The sequence below is a fragment of the Chiloscyllium punctatum genome, chromosome 30 (genome assembly GCF_047496795.1).
Source record: "Chiloscyllium punctatum isolate Juve2018m chromosome 30, sChiPun1.3, whole genome shotgun sequence".
NCBI classification, from domain to species: Eukaryota; Metazoa; Chordata; class Chondrichthyes; order Orectolobiformes; family Hemiscylliidae; genus Chiloscyllium; species Chiloscyllium punctatum.
In genome coordinates, this window is record NC_092768.1 from 58,846,260 (window position 1) to 58,869,049 (window position 22,790).

General features: G+C 46.1%; 1 non-coding gene across 1 annotated transcript; it reads right to left on the bottom strand.

The window, feature by feature from the left end:
- Nucleotides 1-231: 231 nt before the first annotated feature.
- Nucleotides 232-313, bottom strand: trnas-uga (transfer RNA serine (anticodon UGA)). Its single transcript has one exon. It is a non-coding gene; the product is annotated as a tRNA-Ser (tRNA).
- Between the last annotated feature and the right edge of the window lie 22,477 nt (nucleotides 314-22,790).

A 22,790-nucleotide genomic window follows, 5' to 3' on the forward strand; every position in this document is an offset into this window, starting at 1 on the left:
CCCCCCACCCCCGAACATCCAAATTTCACGATAGTTCGACAAATGTTTTGAAACTGATTCGTGTTGGAGGTTGGTTACTTTTTGTGTCTCGACACATAATTTATTCATTTAGACGTCTTGAAATTACTTCAGATTCTTCACAGTTAAAAATTTACTTTCGATTGAAGGCAAAGCGCAGGCTCCACGAAATCCAGATTCTGCAAAGGAATTAATGACTTTTAAACGATTCAACGCTGTGAGCAGGATTCAAACCTACGCAGGGAGACCCCATTAGATTTCAAATCCAACGCCTTAACCTCTCGGCCATCACAGCTGCATAAGAGGGGCCAATTTTCATAGTAAAAAAACTTAATTCATGAAATATGTACTTTGTTTGAAGAACAAATTGTCAAGACCCAAAGATTTCGCCAAATCCTTTGCAGAGACCCAGACGAACGTTACCTTAGCAGATTGACAGGCTTTCACCGCAAACTAGATCCTGACACAGCTGAAGTTGTGGGAATAATTCTTCGTTGAATTATAGAGTCACGGATGTACACCACACGAAGAAAGGATCATTGTCTCACTGTCCGATCGATTTTGACTCAATTGCTCATCATCTGGTGCTAAAGTTGTGTTTTAATATTCATCGAAATATGGTATTAGAAATGTTGATGCTAAGTCCATAAACACTAGCTACATTCGTAAAAAACAAAACGGAATTAGAAAGAATGCAGAACCAATTTACAGGAATGGATCCAGCAACTAAACCGTAAGTTCTGACTTCAGGTAATGAACTTGTGAGCACAAGAGAGGACGATTGACGGAAGATTCGGAACTTGAAATCGTCTTGACAGAATTATTTGCAAAGTTTTTGCGGTTGTTCTAGAGTCATCAAGTCCTTGAACAATACAACATGGAAAGTGGCCCTTCTTTCCAACTTGACCATTGAGGAGAGTTATCCTAAATTAGTAGGTCCCATTTGCCAACTTTTGGCCTACATCCCTCTGAACCTTGTTACTCATATATCCATCCAGATGCCATTAAATGTTACAGTTGTACCAGTCTCCAACAATTTCTCTGTCAGCTCATTCTGAACACGACTGAAAATGTTGCCCCTGACGTCCCTTTTAAATCCTTACCCACTAATTTTAAACTGATGTTTTCTAAGTTTTGACTTCCTCACCAGCAGGAAAACACGAGTCAACCTATCCATGTCCCTCATGATTTGATAAATAGCAACGATTTGACTTTATCATACTTGTCAGGAGGGAAATGTGTGGAGATTATTTGTCGAAGATTTGAAGAAGAAAGTCTGATGTACTGATTTTTAGAATTGCATCTTGGAGAAGTTTTTAATAAGTCATTGAAGTCTAGTAGCAGTTGTAGAAGTCTGTTGTGAAAGCTGCAGAAGGATTTCAGGGCACGAGAACGAAGCATTATTTCCAATGTATTGTGGCTCAGTTCGACCACACTTGGACTACAGTATGAGGAATTATAATCCTCAATTTAGGAAAGATACTAATGCCATATGAGGAATACCACGAATGGTGATTAGCCTTGATATCATGGATGAACATTAGTCCTGTGAATTGAAATTGGGCAAATCCGGTCTTTTTTAACAGTTTCAACACGAGAGAGGTAATCTCATTGAGAGTTGCAAAATATTTGAAGAGATAAACAGGGTGGTGCAATTAAATTTTGTTCCCTCATTGGTGAATCTAGAAGCAGGAGAGGACAATTTTAAAATGAAGCATTGTGAATTATGACCAGGATGAGAACTATTGATTTTTATCTTAGCCTTGAGAAGTCTCGCTATTCACCACTACAGTGAGCCTTGGATATTTGGTCTTTGAATGCATCACTATCAGCCTGACCCGCCGACAATAACTGCATCACTATGGACCTGACCCCTCACACTTACCACCTTAATTTCAGCGTGAACCCCTCAAACTTACTGCATCACTATCCATCTGGTGCCCTCACATTTACTGCGCCACTTTCACTTCGAGACCCTCATTTTGACTGGGTCACTATCAGCCTGACTGCCAAACACTTACTTTGTCACGATCAGTCACGTCCTTACACTTCCTATGTTACTATTATCCTGACTCCTTACACTTAGTGTGTCACTATCATCCTGAGCGGCTCACACTTACTGCATCACTAGCACACCAACACTCTCACCTTTACTGCGTCACTATCAGCCTGACACCTCACACGTACTGCATCACTATTAGCCTGACCCGTTCACACGTTTTGCGTCACTACTACCCTGACCCCCTCACAATTGCTGTGTCGCTATTAGCCTGAGCCCCTCACTATCACGCTGATCAAGCTCACAATTACAGCATCACTATCACCCTGACCCTCACACACGTAATGCATGACTGTCACACTGAGACACTCACATTTTCTGCGTCATTATCAGCCGGACCCTCCAGCACACAGCGTCACTATCAACCTGGCCCCTCACACTTGCATGCCTCAATATCAGCGTGAACCCCTCACACTTACTGCATCACTGTCCATCTGCCATCCTCACACTTACTGCACCAGTTTCACCGTGACATCCTCATTTTTACTGCGTGACTATCAGCCTGACAACCACACACATGTTGCGTCACTATCAGTGACGCCCTCGCACTTCCTATGTTAATGTCACCCTCATTTCTAAAACCTACTGCGTCACTATCAGCCTGATTTCATCACACTTTTTGTGTCAGCATCAGACTGACGCCTCACGCTTACCCTGTTACTAAAACTCTGCCCCATCACACTGATTCCGTCACTATCAGCCTGACCCCTCAGACGTACTGCGTCAATATCACCCTGACCCACTCACACTTTTTGTATCAGTTTCAGACTGATGCCTCGCACTTACTATATGAGTAAAACTCTCCCCCTCACACTGACTGTGTCACTCTCAGCCTGACCCCTTCATACTTACTGCGGCAATATCAGTCTGACCCCTCAGACTTACTGTGTCACACTCACTCTGATCCTCTCTCATTTACTGCGTCACTCTCACCCTGACCTCCTCACATTTACTGCCTCACTATCACCCTGACCCACTAACACAGTCTTTGCCATTTCACCTTGCCGGCCTTATTTTTATTGCGTCCCCATCAGCCTAACTGCCACACACTTATTGCGTCACTTTCAGTCACGCCCTCACACTTCCCATGTTACTATCACCCTGAATCCTTACACTTATTGTATCACTATCAGGCTGACCCCTCACACTTACTGTGTCACTATCCGCCTTACTCCATCACATTTATTGTGTCAGTATCAGACTGACGCCTCACACTTATCTTGTCACTAAAACACTGCCCCATCACATTGACTGTGTCATTATCAGCCTGACTCCCTCACACTTACTGCTTCACAATCGCAAGGCCCCTCTCTCACTTACGACGTCATTTACACCCTAACACCCCACACTTGCTGTGGCACTATCACACTGAGGGCCGTACACTTAGTGTCACTGTCATCCTGACCCCTTACACTTACTGCGTCACTATCACTCTGGTATCTCACATCCACTGCGTCACTATCATCCTGAGCCGCTTACACCTGTTGTGTCACTATCACTTTGACCCCAACACACTAACTGCATCAATATCAGCCTGACCATTTCACACATACTGCGCCACCACAAGGCTGACTCCCTCACATATACTGCATCATGATCAGGCTTACCCAAAAATGCTTACTGCGTCACTATCACCCTGACTCCCCACTCTTACTGCGTCAAGATCATTGTGCCGCCATACACTTACAGCGTAACTATCATCCTGACAACGTCACATTTACTGCGTCAAGATCAGCCTGATCCCTCAAACTTAATGCATCACTATCAGCTTCAACACTCACATTTACTGCGTCACTTCTAGCACTACCCCTGCACACTTACTACATCCCTAACCGCCTTACCCCCTCGCATTTACTTCGTCACTATCAGCCTGAGACACTCACACATACAGCTTTATTACAACCTGGACCTGTGAGTGCATCTTCATCAATGTCACCCTGACCCCTTGCCCATACTGCGTCACTATAAGCCTAGCCCCTCAAATGTTCTGCGTCACTATTACACTGACATCTCACACTCACTGCATCACTATCACCCTGACCTCTCACAATTACTGCATCACTACAACCTGACCCCTGAAAGCATCTGCATCACTGTCACCCTGACCCCATCACACTTGCCATGTCACTATCACAATGACACATTCACACAGTCTGCTTCACTGTCATCCTGACACCTCACACTCACTGGATCACTACCATCCTCCCCCTCATACTGACCTGTCACTATCATCCAAAGCCGCTCACACTTATTGCGTTCCTATCACTCTGCTCCCAACACACTTACTGCATCACTATCAGCCTGACACTCGCACACTTTCCGCATCACTATCAGCCTGACCCCTCACAATTTCACCGTGTCTATCAGTCTGACTCCTCACATTTCCTGCATCCCTATCACCCTGTCAGTTAACACTTACTGGCCAGTTTTAGCCTGACGCCCTGAACATACTGCATCAATATCAGCCTGAACACTCACACTTACTCTGTCACCATCACGCTGACCCCCTCACACTCACTGCGTCACTATCACCTTGTCTCCTCTCACTTCCTGCATTAGGATCACTCTGACTCACCGACACTTACTTCATCAGTATCAGCCTGACCCCTCACACATACTGTGACATTATCAGCCTGACCCCACCACACTTGCTGCGTCTCTATCAGCCTGACCCGGTCAAACTTAATGCTTCACTATCAGACTGACCCCTCACACTTACCGCATCACTAACAGCCTGACACCTCACACTTACTGCGTCACTATTCCCCTAACATCTCACTTTTATTGGCCACTATCAGCCTGACACCCTCAACTTACTGTGTCACTACCAGCCTGAACGCACACACTTCCTCCCTCACTATCACCCTGACTGTCTCACACTCACTGCGTCAGTCTCTGCCCGACACCATCACACTTACTACGTCACTATCACCCTGTCCCCTCCCACTTTATGCGTCAGGATGAGCCTGACACAGTAACACTTACTGCATCACTATCAGCCTGATCTCCTTCCAATTACTGCGTCACTATCAGCCTGACCACTCACTCTTACTGCGTCACTGTCACAGTGACCCCTCACATGAAGTGCTTCACTATCACCCTGACCACCTCACACTTACTGCGTCACTATTGATCTGATCCCTCAGACTTACTGCAGCACTATCACTCTGACCCCCTGTGCTGCGTTACTATCGGCCTGATCCACTCACACAGTCTGCATCACTACCACGCTGACACCTCACCCTCATTGTGTCACTATCATCCTCACTCCATCACACTTATTGAGTCACTGTCAGCCTGATCCCCTGTAATGGAAAATTATCATTTTTGGTGAAATCTGTGAAAGCATGGTTGAAACAAAGAAGTATGGACCTAACTTCGCAAAAAGACAGAAAAAATGTAAAGTTCAACCTAATTTTCAGCTGATTCTCAAGGCCAATAATCTATTATATCAGCAGTCAATGAATTAGAAAAAGCAACTCCATGTGTGGAAAGGAACTCGACTGATCCAGGTTCCTGGCTTGAGGTGTGATGAGGCAAGATGATATATAGTATAAAGGGAATATGTGAAAACCGTCAGGCGTCCATTTTATGAGGCGTCTTGCAAATGTGTCGGGTCCATTCTGCAAATTTCAAAAATAAACTTTTTCTTTCCTCTTGGTAGCATTTGCGTCGTGTCGATTGAAATTCCACGTCAGTAAACTCGGGAGCTCGCCTGGGACCCTGCAACTGGGTAAGATTTTGAAGATTCCCAGGAGGTGTATGCGCCACTGCCTTGAAGGTCTTTCACTTTGTTTCGAGTGCTGAATTGGCCCCTTTGAGTGAGAGTACTGGGGATAAGTGGATCGCCCCAGAGTCGCGTTCCGAATCGAATAGGGTCAGGGTAAGAGTTGTGGCTAAATCCGACATAGAGACTCGTTTGAAGAGAATAGACGAACCAGGAAGAGGGACCAGTGAACTCACGTGCGGTATTCGAGTAAAACTCAACTCTAGAGAGTTTAAGAGACAGCAAGATTAACGGTGGTTTGAGACTTGGAGCCACCATGGGCAGCGTTGGAGTCACCAAAGCTGTACCGGTTACGTGGGTTCTTGGTTTATGAAAACCAAGGCAATGAGGCGGTCGCGCCCAATGAGAGGGGACCTCCGGAGGTAAAAGCAAGTTATATTGGCAAAGAGAAGATTATGGTATCGTGTGAGAGAGAGAGCGAGAGAGAGAGATAGACAGATAGACAGACGGAGAGACAGACAGAGAGAGATGAACACTTTTCCAATATCCATGAAAATCGGCTCCAGCAAGCGCAAACAAAAAGAGGGTCGACAGACAACTCGGAATGGTCAAGAAAAAATAGAATGTATGCTGAATAATTATGGCCCAGTTTCTGAAAAACAGTTAAAAATGTAAATCAAGGAATGTGTTTTTCTGGAGGAAGGAAGTTTTAGTAATATTCAGTTGCAAATGCTGAGGTCACCATTGGAGGAGAGAAAGAAGGAGAAACGGAAGGGTAAAATAGAACCTGTGAATTGGAGTGCTTATCACATGTTGAAAGCTTAGCCTGATTTCAGGGAAAGAAAATCTCGAAATAAAGATAGATCAAGTACACGTACAAACACCAGTGCACAAGCACAGACACACGGAAAACAACCTAATGAAGCTGGACAGTGTCTTAAGACTGGATCAGATCCTGACCTTAATGGGTGCCCTCGAAGAGCTACAGCACCCCTACGAGATCCACTTCACGAAGATTCCAAGTCAACGGTCGCTGCCTCAGGGTCTGCTGAATCACCAATAGCGTATCGTACCCACAATCAATTGAAGCAAGAATCCCTAAAGAAGTCGAGACAATGTCCCAGTACCTTTAGAGCCTCACGAAAGTCTATAACGTCTATTGTGGACTGATACCACCCAAGGACATAACGACGGCAGAGATCACATCGTATGAGACACACCTGAGGAGCAGCTTCATCAATGGAATGAAGTACAAAACAACAAAATAGGTAATGATATACGTGTATTACCTGGGACACGGGAAAGTTGAATTTGATAGAACAATACGTGATACATGCTGAAAAACTACTGGCTCAAGAGAACCATAACCGTGAATTAAAGATAGAACAGCAATCACATGAACCTCAGCTTATTATGATGCAAATGGTCGTTCAGCCATTGGAAGGAGGAACTGCGGGAAAAGAGAGAGGCACATGTGGAGTTCGCAAAAGAGGAAAGGATTGCGAAAGTGCGCTTGCAGAGATAGATCTAGCTGGTGCTTTGTTTGCGGAGCAATGGACCACTGGTCAAGACAGTGCCCGCACAGACAGCCTCAATCGCTCCTGGAGGCTGGACAGCATGGTGACTGACAGGGGACGACTGAGGTTGTGGTGGGCAGGCCACAAGGTACAGGTTAACCTCTTTCCTTTATACTTGGCAACGAAGAATCCCTAATGCTATCACTTCTACTAACATAACGGGCACTGAGATGTATCCCAACTCTATATTGAACATTGAGATTGCGAAGTGTGGACAATATGTTCAATATAACAATGATGCGTATATGTCGATGCCTACCTCTATGTTATATGTGGAAGGTACACCAGTTACCTTTTTGGTAGATACATTGCCAGCATATTGACTCCTCAAATCAAGACAGTTCAGAGAGTAGACACCAATAAAGATGAGTAGAATGTTCCTGAACTCAACGGAGGCATCAGGCGTCGTGATATGAGAGAGTTTTACCGCACCCATATTGTGTGAAATAAGAAATGTGTATCCATTCTAATTCTCAATTTTGTTCGCGGAATTCTGTCCTTTACATTTGATGGCTCGGGATCTCATAGTGAGACTGGGGTTGTATTTGCTCAGTACTCCGACGGGCTTGCAGGTAATTCAAAGGGAGAATTCACAAGTGTAAACTGTAAAATACAACCCACCACCCCTGGTGTATGTCTATGTGCGGCGAGTAAGCCAGAGAGCAATGAGTTCAGTGAGCAATTCACTCGGCCTGGAAGCAAGAAACCATGTTAACCCTATTAACACCGATTTGTTTTTGGGGGAATATGCTGCACTGCACAGCACACATACACCACGATAGCCCTGAGGAACCATAAAAGAAGTATTGGTTCAGGAGATTGGTTAAACCAGGTCAGTTGTTATTGTGCAAATTTTATTGAAGAGATGACCGATGTGCAGTCAGTGTGAACTTATGTAAAGTACCTGCGACGGCAAGTAAGCTCTATATTTTTGATGTGGAAGGCTATGCTCCTCGCACGTCACTAGCGAAGATGTCCAGTGACTGGTGGCAAGATTTGGGGCCATGGGTACTAAAGGCATAAAGAACGAAATTTTGGGTGTTCTGCGACGATGTGGGTATGTGGTTCAATGCAGATGTGCGGACATATAGGAAGAAATTAATTTGTCTAACTCAGGCAATCGAACAGTCGAGGTAACCCCCTCTAGCCCTGAAGAGCCTAGAAGGCTGGCCTGGCGTTTCCCTAAGATAAACTTCTCAGCCCCAAGATTAATAACGCTCCCTACTGAATTATGGGTAAAAGGCAAACATGATGTGGGTCATATACGAGGTTGTGAACCAATACGAGTGACCACGAAGTCGGAGTGTCGTCTTTGCAGAGCACAATACCCGTTAAAACCAGAGGCCATGGATGTAGTTACTCCAGTCTTTCAATCCTTCCCAAAGGCTAGAGAGATAATCCCCTCTGCAAACTCACCGGTGAGAACTCCCATTTTTCTGATCAAAAAGGCAAAAATTCCAAGTGAACCGGAGGAATGGAGGTTTGTTCAAGACCTGCAGGCAGTCAATAACAGTGTTGTCCCGCGCACATCAAATGTTCCCAAACCCTATATTGTATTAGCTCAATTTCCACCGGACAGTAAATGGTTCTCTGCTGTGGATTAATCAAATACATTCTTTAGTGTAATGGTGCATCCAGATCGTCAATTCTGGTTCGCTTTTTCATTCAAAGGGAAATCTTACGAGTTCACACGACTTTGTCAATGTTACTGTGAGTCACCCACCATATATAATGAGGCTCTATGCAGGAGTCTGGAGACTCTTGTTTTCACCCCTGGGTCTGCGCTTCAGCAATCTGTCGACGATTGCTTAATAGTAGCACTGAGAGAGGAACAATGTGAGAAGGATTCCCTTGCATTGCACGAGGGAAGGGCACAAAGCCAGTCTCGCAAAGCTTCGATTTATGCAACAACAGGTGAAGTTCTTCGGTCACTTAATATCTGAACAAGGGAAGACCAAAGGAAGGTCAAGACAGAGTGCAAGTAATTCAGCAAATTCCAAGGACTTACATGAGGAAACAATTGTTATCCTTTTTGGGCATACGCTCGTACTAAAGAACGTTTATCCCACATTACACAAATCTTGAAGCGCCCTGAAGTGACATGGCCCATGGAAAAGGGTAGCAGAACCAAGGTCCGTTGCAATGGATCCCAGCGGCCGAGTTGAATTGAAAAAGACGTTTCAAAGTACACCTACACTGGGGATTCCGAATCCAAACAAGCATTGTTTGTGGGCGGCACGGTGGCACAGTGGTTAGCACTGCTGCCTCGCAGCGCTAGAGACCCGGGTTCAATTCCCGCCTCAGGCGACTGACTGTGTGGAGTTTGCACGTTCTCCCCGTGTCTGCGTGGGTTTCCTCCGGGTGCTCCGGTTTCCTCCCACAGTCCAAAGATGTGCAGGTCAGGTGAATTGGTCATGCTAAATTGCCCATAGTGTTAGGTAAGGGGTAGATGTAAATGTAGGGGTAGGGGTATGGGTGGGTTACGCTTCGGCGGGGCGGTGTGGACTTGTTGGCCCGAAGGGCCTGTTTCCACACTGTAAGTAATCTAATCTAATCTAATCTAATCTAATCTAATCTAATCATTCTGTCAAATGGTAGATGAAAAACATGGCTGCATGACATCTGTGTTGTTGCAGGATCATGGGGGAAAATTCCGGCTGGCAGCTTATCTTTCGGCTAAGCTTGACCTCGTAGCGGCAGGATTGCGTAAATGCCTGTGAGCTGTGGTTGCGATATAATCGGCTATGGCGACTTAACCAAACTGATCGCACATGCAGTATCATTACTGCTTTCCGAGCAAAAGACAGCACATACGTCGGCAGCACGTTGACTCAGATACAATACTGTGTTCTTGGAGAAACCTAACATTGCAGTAAAACGATGTAACATCCTTAATACGGCTAGTCCTCTCACTAGAGAAGGAGACGGAGACCCACATGATTGTATCCCTGTAATTAATGAAATGTGCTGCCTAGACAAAACTTGCAGAATTCACCACTTCAGAATCCAAATATGGCGTTTTTTTTGTGTGGATGGGTCAGCATTGAGGAGCAAGGAGATAGGCCAGAATTGTATTGGGAATGCTGTAGTAACTACCCATGAGGTATTCAAAGTGGGATCGCTCCCTTCTCAACTGTCAGCGCAAGCAGTGGAGCTGATTGCATTGACTGAGGCATGTAAATTGGCCAAGGGAAAGACAGCGAATATTTAACTGATAGCAGATACGCATTCGGAGTTGCACATGATGTTGGAACCCTGTGGAAATACAGGGACTTCTTGACCTTCACCCGAAAGCCCATCACACACCGTGATCAGATTTATGACATTTTGGAAGCGGTCCTATTGCCTAAATCAATCGCTGTGTTTACGTATGATGCCCACACGAAAAATAACGATTCTGTTTCTCAAGGAAATGCAAGGGCAGACTCAGCGGCAAGGACGGCAGCCCAGCATCTGGTAAATGATCAGTTTGAATTGGGAATGACAAAAATCCTTACCCCAACAGCAGACGGACGGGAGTCAGAGTCGAAGTCCAGGCTTGAATTAGATTAGATTACTTACAGTGTGGAAACAGGCCCTTCGGCCCAACAAGTCCATACTGCCCCGCCGAAGCACAACCCACCCACACCCCTACATCTACCCCTTACCTAACACTACGGGCAATTTAGCATGGCCAATTCACCTGACCGGCACATCTTTGGACTGTGGGAGGAAACCAGAGCACCCGGAGGAAACCTAGGCAGACACGGGGAGAATGTGCAAACTCCACACGGAGAGTCGCCCGGGAATTGAACCCGGGTCTCTGGCACTGTGAGGCAGCAGTGCTAACCACTGTGCCCCCGTGCCGCCCACAAAGAAACGTTTGAGTGGGAAAAAAGCAGAGTGCAGTTTGAGGTAAGGGGTATGGTGTGGCCCCAGTGTTAAACCTTTTCTATCACGATCATTATTTCCATTCTATGCCAAACTGACACACGGTAAGGAACATGTGTCAAAAGAGGGGAGATGTGACAGCATTTCAGCACAGTGGTACACTGAGGGATTTAATCATTACTTCCAGAAATATTGTGAACGATGTGTTATCTGTGCCACAATAATGTGGGGAAGGGAATACAGATGTGTCATGTAGCACTTCCGAAACCCCAAAAACAATTTGAACATTTACAACTGGATTTTATCGAACTAACACCCTGCGAAGGAAAAAGGTATTGTCTGGCAATAGGTGATATGTTTTCCAAATGGGTGCAAGCGTTCCCCACGGCAAAACAGAATGTCAGTGCCATAACCAAAGCTTTCCTAACGGAAATAATTCCGAGATGGAGCATCCCTGAGAGGCTTAGTCGTCCCAAGGATTGTGAAGGTTTGTAGCTCAGGTTGAGGTTTAGGGTGTAGGTTTGCTCGCTGAGCTGTAGGTTTGATATCCAGACATTTCATTAACTGGCTAGGTAACATCATCAGTGGCGACCTCCAAGTGAAGTGAAGTGAAGATGTTGTCTCCTGCTTTCTATTTATATGTTTGTTATGGATGGGGTTCCTGGGGTTTGGGGTGATATCATTTCCTATTCATTTTCTGAGGGGTTGACAGATGGTAAATCGATCTATGTGTTTGTTTATGGCGTTGTGATTGGAGTGCGAGGCCTCTCGGAATTCTCTGGTGTGTCCGCATATACAGCAAACCGACAAACACTGACCAAATACTTAACTACACCAGCAACCATCCCGACACGCAAAAAGGAAGCTGTATCAGAACACTATTCCAACGAACCACCACACATTTCAGCACAGACGAACTTCGGAAAACAGAGGAGAACCACCTATAAAACGTATTTAAGAAGAACGGAGACTTAAAAAATACAGTCCACAAATTCCTCAGGAACAAACCACGACAAGTAAACCTAACACAGCCAGAAACCCTATCTACCTTTGCATGCATCAATGAAGTCTCAGAAGTGGAAGCCAGACTATTAAGACCCCTCGGAATCCCACCAACAGTCTAAACAAAACTAACAAATTTAAAAGACCCAGTACAACCCATGAACAAAACCAACGTCGTCTACAAAATTCCATGCAAGGACTGCCACAAATAATACGTAGGACAAACAGGAAGAAAGTTAGCCACCAGGATACAGAACACCAGCTAGCCACAAAAAGACACGACCCTCTCTCCCTCGTAGCCCTTCACACGGATGAAATTTAAACACCATTTCGACTGGGACAACACATCTATCCTGGGACAGGCTAAGCAAAGACATGCCAGAGAATTGCTTGAGGCCTAGCACTCCAACCACACCGCCATAAAAAAAGACATATATCGAGATAGCATCTATCAACCCCGCAGAAAACGAACAGGAAATGGCATCACCACAAACCTCAGGAACCCCATCCTGGACAAACATATAACTAGAAAGCAGGAGACAACAGCTTCTCTTCACTTGGCGTTCCTCACTGATGATGTTACCTAGAACATAGAACATAGAAAAATACAGCGCAGTACAGGCCCTTTGGCCCTCGATGTTGCGCCGATCCAAGCCCACTTACCCTACACTAGCCCACTAACCTCCATGTGCCAGGTAATGAAACGTCTAGATATCAAACCTACAGCTCAGCGAGCAAACCTACACTCTAGGCTTAGTAGTGACAGTGGGACACCATTTGTCCATAATGCCCTACAGCAGATTAGTGAGTATTTGGGAATAAACATGGGATACCACTGTGCCTACCACCAAACGAGCGGTAGGGCATCGGAAAGAGAAAATTCTACCTTAAAAAATATATTGAGAAAATGCTGTGAGGAACTAGGGATGACATGGACAAAGGCACTTCCAATTGTGCTAATGTGTATGAGATCTAGGAGGAGAGGGAGAGCTAGGAGGAGAGGAGAGGGAGAGGGAGAGGGAGAGCCCGTTTGAAATTTTGTTTGGTAGGCGGCCAAACACAGGAATTGTCCCGGGACCTAAGGGAAGCCAGATAACAGGCCACTGTGAGGATGAGATGTTGTGTTACTGCATGAAACTCTCTACACTTCTGTCCCAAATACAGAATCAAGTGAAGACAGCACTACCCCAATCAGCAGAAGGGAAGACGTACGATCCATAACCTGGAGCCTGAATGGTGGCGAAAGACTTCAGGAGGGAAAACAGGAAGGCGATGAGGTGGCTGGGACCGTTTCAAGTACGTCTTACAGCACAGATAGCGGTTAAGGTCGCCGGAACAGCCACGTGGATACACGACAGCCATGACAAACCTGCAGCTGGGACTGAGGAGACATCGCACAACACAAAAGCCAATTTAGAGAAAGTATTTATTAGAAGACTTAAGCAAATGTGGGCCTGCCCCAGTTCACACTGTTGGCAAGAGCCCTGGTAGGACTATTCATAAGGGCAGAGGCGTCTGGGATGCAGCAGCTGACGGTAATCTTAACTGAAAGGACGAAGTGGATGTTTACATGCGACCCATAGCCGATCAGTAACAAGGACGACTATAAATTGGATAATTAAGGTTTATGCAGGGATCTATGCCGCGCCGGTGACTGGCATTTAGTAGTAGCCACCACAGCAAAAAGGGGCACCTGACATTGGAAATAGATATTCTATGATCAAAGTAAGCCTCAGAAGAGCAATGAGGGAGTCTCGTGGTGTGGAATATATAGATCCTTCTCCGACATCTGTAGACAGGTGAATATAGTGGTGCAATCGCCCCACCCCCACCCTCCGAGATGCAGTGCAGAATGTATTACAGACGATAGGAGCAGTGGGGCATGGCAACCAATCAAACCAGATCATGGACCTAACCCCAAGCCGGGTAAAGGTCATTAATGACACACCCGAACTCGAAGGGAGACGGCCGTGGCGAGAGAGCGAATTTAAAGCAGGAGGGGAATTTGCCTGCTGGATATAAATGGCGTAAATGCGACGCCAGTAGGTTGGGAGCTGCAAAGGGCCATTGCTAGATGTGAAGGGAACAGAGCATGTGCTTTGATCATAAGACAAAACGAGAGATTAGACGTTGGCTACACTTGTTGGATATGTTTGCACACAGTCCAAAGGTAGAATGCCCAGCAAATTACTGAGAGCCTGGCGAGAAATGCCAGCTGTCTGCTTCCACGGGAGGCGACTAGCCTGACCATGATAGTGGGGGGCAATTTGGGCAAATCTTGTGTCACCACCCGAACTCCAGGCTAACTACAGCCCCAAGCCTGACACGCTACCGTCCACAGCATTCCAGATAGTGGATTGCAGGGGAGAAACGTGTATTTGCACCAATCGGGGGAGACACGTTTTGGGTATCTCCCAGTGTACCTTGATGCTGTACTTGAACAATGACTCTTGTACAGCAACATACACAAATGATACGAACATAAACATTGCTTGTTCCTTTATCAATGGTCAGACCATGAGCGGCATGGTGGCACAGTGGTTAGCATTGCTGCCTCACAGTGCCAGAGACCCCGGTTTAATTCCCGCCTCAAGCGACTGACAGTGTGCAGCTTGCACAGTCTCCCTGTGTCTGCGTGAGTTTCCTCCCACAGTCACCAAGAGGTGCAGGTAGGGTGAATGGGCCATGCTAAATTGCCCGCAGTGTTAGGTGTTAGGTAAATGTATGGGTGGGTTGCACTTCGGCTGGTGTGTGTGGACTTGTTGGGTGGAAAAGCCTGTTTCCACACTGTAAGTAATCTAATCTAATCAGGATGGCAGGTATAATATGGGCAGGTGGCGAGAAAGTGTACCACCACTCCCCCGGGGAGAAAGGGGTGCTGCTACACTGCGATACTGTCCACCAACACAACAGTGTTCGCCCTAAAAGGTAGCAATGACCGAACTCGAAGGGGCATCCCTCTGCATTGGAATGGGTACACACTTGCAGAACATCCTCGCATATGGTGTATTCGCAAATGAGATGGAGGAAGGCCTAGCACTCATTAACACTGAGTTAATGGCGGTTAGGAAGCAGTGACACAAAATCGATTAGTACTAGACATCCTGACGGCCGAGAGAGGGGTCGTCTGCAAAACGATAGGTACCTCATTCTGTATTAATGTTCCTGATGAGTCCCAAAATAGTACTGGTTTAATAAATGGTATGAAGGCAGCTAACTGACCGCCTCCACGAGCAGATGACTCCTCCTCCCGATGTCTCACGTCCCTTTTGGAGGATGGGGGAAATGGACCCATATCGTTCTACTAGTTGTAGGGCTGGTCTTACTCATACTGCTTTGAATAAGACCCTAGCTGTGTACCTGCCTACACCACTTGCTTATGAATGCAGTCGGATACGAAATGTTAAACTATCAGTGGCCCCAAAGAAGGAAGATCCGATTGCTTGTCCACACCCTACTGCGATATTGACGAATGTGACGTGTGAAGATGGGCTGTGTATCGGGCAAACCAGGGAAATGGAAATACCACCACAAAGCTTTGTTAGAGTTAGGTGGTGTCTGAGGAAATGCCTGGTCTTTATAAATTATTTTTGATATATGGCTATCTGGCTTTTTATTTGGTTTTTGTCCTTGTTGTAAAATGACAAAAGTTTGGAAAATGTAATGGAAAATTAACAAAATTAACATTTACTGTGAAATCTGTCAGAGAATGTTTTGCGAAATTTAATACTTCGCTGAAATATGCAAACACTTTGCTGAATTCTGCGTCGAGGAGTAAGCTTGTCTTTGTGGAACTTTGCAAACATTTCACCTGGCCTTGTGAACAGCCGAGTTCAGAAAAAAGCTTCGGAAAACATAAAGACAATTATGTCCAAGGCATGGGAATGAGAAAATATGCGCTCGAATGTTTCCCAACACTTGTCTTTAAGCATGTGATAAGAATAGTATAACACAAATATGTGAATTTTGTTCACAGCCCTTACATAAGGCACTTTTGGCAAGTATATTGGCCGCTCTGTATGCACAGGTTGAAATATAAAGGCTTTCTTTTGCTCTTGCTAGCAGTTGATTCGAGTCGATTAAATTTCCACGACAGGTGTCAGGGTGTCAGGCAGTGGGAGAATTGTTGGGTATCAGTAAATGTGAGAATTGTTGCACAGTGCCATTACACTGGAAAATTAGTACAAATTGCCATTCATTAAAGAATTTTATCAGAACACCTCTAAGTGGAAGAATAGGGGCAGGGAATCATTGAGAAGGAACAATTTTGCAAGCAGCAGTAAAGTTGAGATTCGAGTCCGCCCACCAAGAAATGAAAAAAAAACTTTGGAGCAGGGAAGCCAATGCGTGGAGGAAGTGTATAGGGAAACAACGCAATGGGACAATTGACGCAGGGCATCAACAATGGGAAAGTTGGTGCCGATGTCACGAAAGTTGAGAATTGGTGGAAGACGTGGGAGAACTGGTGCTGATAAATATTATATGTGTTGGAGGTGCAGTTGCTGATGAAAAGAAGATTCGTGCAGGATTCGAAAATGGGAGAATCGTGCACGGAAGTGAAGCTGTATTTGGGACAATTGTTGCACGAACCACAAAATGGAAAAATTGTGCAGTGGAGCTTTAACAGCGAATTGTGGTATGGCACCACTATCTCAGAGAGTCAGAGTCGCGTTCCCCACACTGGGAGAAGTTGGTTTGGGTATCAATGAACATGAGAATTGTTTCAGGGCAATATTGAATTCGAGAATTGGTGTGGGGTGCTTAAAGCATGCAGAGTTGGAACAGAGCATAGTTAAATGGGAGAACACAGGCTCCCTCCTGGCTCTCCTCAGACCATTTTTGAGCACCTTCCTCTCCTGCCTGTAATCCTCTAGGGCTGAGCAAAACCCTTGCTTCCTCCACCTCACATAAGTTGCCTTCTTTCTTTTGACGAGAAGCTCTTCCGCTCTCGTCATCCAAGGTTTCTTTATCTTACCCTTTCTTGCCTGACTCAAAGGAACACATTTATGCATCACTCGCAACAACTGTTCCTTAAACCGTCTCCACATATCTATAGTGGCCTTTCCATGGAACAATTGCTCCCAGTCCATGCTTCTCAACACAGTATGATAGTATCATAGTTTCCTTTTCCCCAACCAAAATCCTTCCATTGTGCCTGCTTCTCTCCTTCTCCAATCTATGTAGAAGATGAGGCAGCTGTGGTCACTATCACCAAAATGCTCTCCCACCTCAAGATTAGACACCTGCCCCAGCTCATTACCGAGCACCAAATCCAAAAAGGTCTCTCCTCTCGTCGGCCTGTCAAAGTACTGAGTTAGGAAACCCTCTTGAACACACCTTACAAAAACAGCTCCTTCCAAATCATCTGCTGGAAGGAGGTTCCAATCAATATTGGGAAAGTTAGTCACCCATTACAATTACCCTATTCCATTCACACTTTTCCAAAATCTGCCGACCTTTGCTTTCTTCAATCTCCCTGCTTCTATTGGGGGGCCTGTATTTAATCCCTAGTGAGGTGATTGCTGCCTTACTGTTCCTAATTTCCACCCATACTGACTCAGTAGGCAGACCTTCCTCGATAATGTTAACTTCTGTAGCTGTGATACCCTCTCTGATTAGCGTTCCTACACCCCTTCCTCTTTTTACCTCCTCGCTATTCTTTTTAAATGGTCTATACCCTGGAACAGCCAACAACCATTCCTGCCCCTGAGAAATCCGTGTCTCTGTTATAGCCACAACATCATAGCTCTAAGCTCATCACTTTTATGTACATTTCCCCAGTATTACCGAGCACAGTGAATCCGTTTTGGGGGAGGTGCCAGGGATGGGGAATTGTGTCTCAGTGGTTAGCACTGCAGTCTCACAGTACCAGGGACCTGGTTTGGGGGGGGATAGGGAGGGGACATTGTGGTGTCTTAGTGGTTAACAGAGCTGTCTCAAAGTACCAGGGAATCGGTTTGGGCGGAGGGGAGGGGGCATGGTGTCCCAGTGGTGAGCACGGCTGTCTCACAGTACCAGGAACCCGGTTGGAGTGGAGGGGAGGGGGGCATGGTGTCTCAGTGGTGAGCACGGCTGTCTAACAGTACAGGGACCTGGTTTTGGAGGGGGTGGCCTGGTGTCTCAGTGGTTGGCACGGCTGTGCCACAGTACCAGTGACCCGGTTTGGGGGGAGGGTGAAGGGGGCTAGATGTCTCAGTGCTTAGCACGGCTGTCTCACAGTACTAGGGATCTGGTTTGGGGGGGAGGGGGAGGGGGTGCATGGTGTCTCAGTGGTTAATACGGCTGTCTCACAGTCCCAGAGACCCGGTTTGGGGGGGGGGGGGAGGGGCATGGTGTCTCATTGGTTAGTACGGCTGTCTCACAGTACCAGGGACCCGATTTCGGGGGATGGGGAGGGGGGCATGTTGTCTCAGTTGTTATCATGGTTGTCTCACAGCACCATGGATCCAGTTTGGGTTGGATGGGGGGGGGGGGCAAGGTGTCTCAGTGGCTAGCACGGCTGTCTCACCGGACCAGCGACCCGGTTTGTGGGAGGGGGAGTGGGGCATGATGTCTCAGTGGTTAGCACGGCTGTCTCACAGTACCAGGGACCTGGTTTTGGGGTAGGGGGAGGAGGACATGGTGTCAAAGTGGTTAGCACTGCTGTCTCACAGTACCAGGGACCCTGTTTGGGGGGGAGGCTGAGAGGGACATGATATCTCAGTGGTAAACACTCCTGTCTCACTGTACCTGGGACCCAGTTTGTGGGGAGAGGGAGGGGGCCTGGTGTCTCACTGCCTTTGACATCTTCCAAAACCTTTTTCCAAACACCTTAAAATTATGCTCACCTCGTGACAATCATTCGTGGAAGGAAGTATCTGGCTATTTACTCTGTCTGAAACTCTCACTATCTTGTTCAGCTCTATCAAGTTACCTCTCATCCTTCTTTACTCCAATGAGAAAAGCCATAGCTCCCTCAACCTTCCTTCATAAGACAAGCCTTCTAGTACAGGCAGCATTCTGGTAAATCTCCTCTGCACCCGCTCTAAAGCTTCCATATCCTTTCTTTACTGAGGCGACCAGAACATTTCAAATGTGGTCTCACCAGAGCTTTATCGAACTGCAACACAATCTTGTGGCTCTTCAATTCAGTCCACCTGCTAATGAAAACCAACACATCATACGCCTTCTGAACAACCCTATCAACTTAGGTGGCAACTGAGACACCTACAGACATGGACCACAAGATCCGTTTGTTCCTCCACACTGCTATGAATCCTACATTTGACCCAGTAATCTGCATTCAAATTCGACTTCCAAAATGAATCCCTTCACAAAATAGGAAATTGGGACAGAATTAGGCCATTTAGCCCCTTGGATCTGCTGTGCCATTTGATCACAGTTAAAATGTTTCTCAGCCACATTCTCCTGCCTTCACCAACTGACCATTGATTCCCTTATTCATGAAAAACATACTTATCTCTATCTTAAAGAAAACACCGTGTCTGTGTGCGGGCGTTTGCATGTGTTTGTCTGTAAGTGTCCATATCGGTATGCATGTGTGTTGTGTGTTTAATGTGTTTATGTATATTTGTGTGCATCTCTGTGAAATGATGGCTCTGTGATTTTGGGGGTAAATCCATTGAAATTGAGATAAACCCTCTTTATAACTCCCTTCTTCCACCTCTCCGTCTGTCCCTGTTAAGTTTACAGACATACAATGCCACCCTCTGCTGGTCTCCCCATGCCACTGCACAAGTGTCAGTTTTTTTCTCTCTGTCAGAGGACATCAAATACTGTGAATCTCCCACATTGCACGGCTGTTTGGTTTTGCAAATATCTTTGGATGCACAGAACAGTTTTGTCTGATATCTAGATATATTACCATCACCACTGGGTCAGTTTCAGGACTTTTCAAACATTTCTCACTTACACCTTGTAGGGGTGTATTATAAAATATTTTAATTTAAAGAACATGTAATAAATTCATCGCATCACCTGACAGATGACTTGGTCAGAGTTGCTTGATGCAGTTGCAGTGGAAATATTCTTTAAGGTGTACACTCTGTGTAACGAATAATCTTCAAAAACAAATCACTTTCACATTGCAGAGAGAGCACAGATGTTACTCAGGAGCATTCACCACTCTGAGTGTCCGCAGTACAATTATGATCCTCCCTATACCCAACTATGTGTGTTGTAGTGCATGTGCAGATGGTGCTGTCAGTTTGGATGGTGCTATGATCTACCTCTCTCTCCCCACTTCCTAGACTGAATCCCTTATGGTTTTCTCTCTCCACTGCCATCAATGCAGTAGAGTGTGAAGGCCAGCAGAGACGGACATTGCATCACTTTAAACACCACAGAGGCTGGCAGATCCGCTGTGCACATGGATACGCACAGAGACACGCAGATACACAAAGATATGCATATAAATACACAGGCACACATAGAGATTGGTGCAGTCACACAAATACTAAAGCGCACAGAGAGAAATGCCAATACACTGATGCACATGCACACACAGATAATACAGACATCAGTACAGACACACCACAAACACTGACACATTAACGTTTATACAAACATGCAGAATCTGCCAGTATTTATTTTTCGCGTGGTGACTTCCTCAATATTTCACTCGATCGTGTGGTGTGTGCCAAAATTTCTGTTGATCCCTTGGGATTCCTCTTCATCCTCACTATAACTTCTATATCTTTCCTATAACAAGGCGACCAGAACTGAACACAATGTTCTAAGTGTGCGGTTACGACACAGCAACGAGCCCGTTTGTGAATTAAACCAAACACCCAGAAAAGCTCACCTTGCCTTATAATCTGTTAAAGCACGCATCCTCCTCCTCTAACCAAAAAGAAAGTACCTGTGCCATAGCTTGGAAAGTTAACTAGTTTTTTTTTTTATTCCTTATGTTTTTTTCAACAGTCTCTTTGGGAATTTAGACTAGTGGGAATGGAGGTGAGGGCAGTTGAATGTTCCTCCTGCAGAATGTGAGAGGTAAGGGTCACCACCAGCGTCCCTGCTGACTACATCTGCTGGAAGTGCGTCTGACTGCAGCTCTTGAAAACCGCGTTAGGGAACTGGAGCTGGTTCTGGATGAACTTCGGATCATTCGGGTGGCAGAGGGGGTTATTGAGAGGAGTTACAGGCAGGTAGTCACTCCTAAGGTACAAGAAAAAGGCAAATGGGTTACAATCAGGGGACGGAAAGGGAACTGGCAGGCAGTGCAGGGATCCCCTGTGGATATTCACCTCAACAATAAACCATTTTGGATAATATGGGGGGACTTACCAGGGAAGGCAGTAGGGTAGAGTGATCTGGCACAGCGTCTGTCCCTGCTGCTCAGAAGGGAAAGGGGAGGAAGAGCAGAGCAGTAGTCATTGGGGACTCCATAGTTAGGGGGACAGATAGGAGGGTCTGGGGGGACAAGAGAGCCTCACGGTTGGTGTGTTGCCTCCCAGGTGCCAGAGTTCGAGATGTCACTGATCGTGTTTTTGGGATCCTTAAGGGGGAGAGGGAGCAGCCCCAAGTCTTGGTTCTGCCAACGACATAGACACCAACGACAGAGGTAGGAAGAGAGATGGGGATTAAAGGCAGAAATTCAGGGAGCTAGCATGGAAGCTTAGAGCTAGGACGAACAGAATTGTTGGCTTTGGTTTCTTGCCCGTGCCACGTGCTAGTGAGGCAAGGAACAGGGAGAGAGAGAAGGTGAACACGTGGCTGTAGGAATGGTGCAGGAGGGAGGGTTTGGCATTCTTGGATAATTGGGACTCTTTCTGGGGTAGGTGGGACCTCTACAAGCAGGATGGGCTTCATCTGAAATAGAGAGGTACCGATCTCCTGGGGGGGGGGGGGGGGGGGGGGAGAGTGGAATTCGCTAAGGCTATTGGGGTCGGTATAAACTAATCCAGCAGGGGGGTGGGAACCAAAATTGTAGTTCAAGTATGGAAATGATTGAGAGTAGGCAGGTCTAAAATCAAGTTTCAGGGACGCAAGATGGCACCGGCAAGCAAGAAGTTGGTTTGAAGTGTGTCTACTTCAACGCCAGGAGCATCCGGAATAAGGGGGGTGAATTTGTAGCATGGGTTGGTACCTGGGACTCCAATATTGTGGCCATTTTGGAGACATGGTTAGAGCAGTGACAGGAATAATTGTTGCAGGTTCCAGGATTTAGATGTTTCAGTAAGAACAGAGAAGATGGTAAAAGAGGGGGAGGTGTTACATTTTTTGTCAAGGACAGTATTGCAGTTGCAGAAAGGATGTTTGAGGACTCGTAAACTGAGTTGGTATGGGCTGAAGTTAGAAACAGGAAAGGAGAGGTCACCCCTTTGGGAGTTTTCTATCGGCCTCCGAATACTTCCAGAGATGTAGAGGAAAGGATAGAAAAGATGATTCTGGATAGGAGTGACAGAGACAGGGTGGATGTAATGGGGAACTTCAAATTTTGAAATATTGAACGGGAACACTATAGTACGAGTACTATAGAGGGGTCAGATTTTGTCCAGTGTGTGCAGGAGGTCTTCCTGACACAGTATATAGA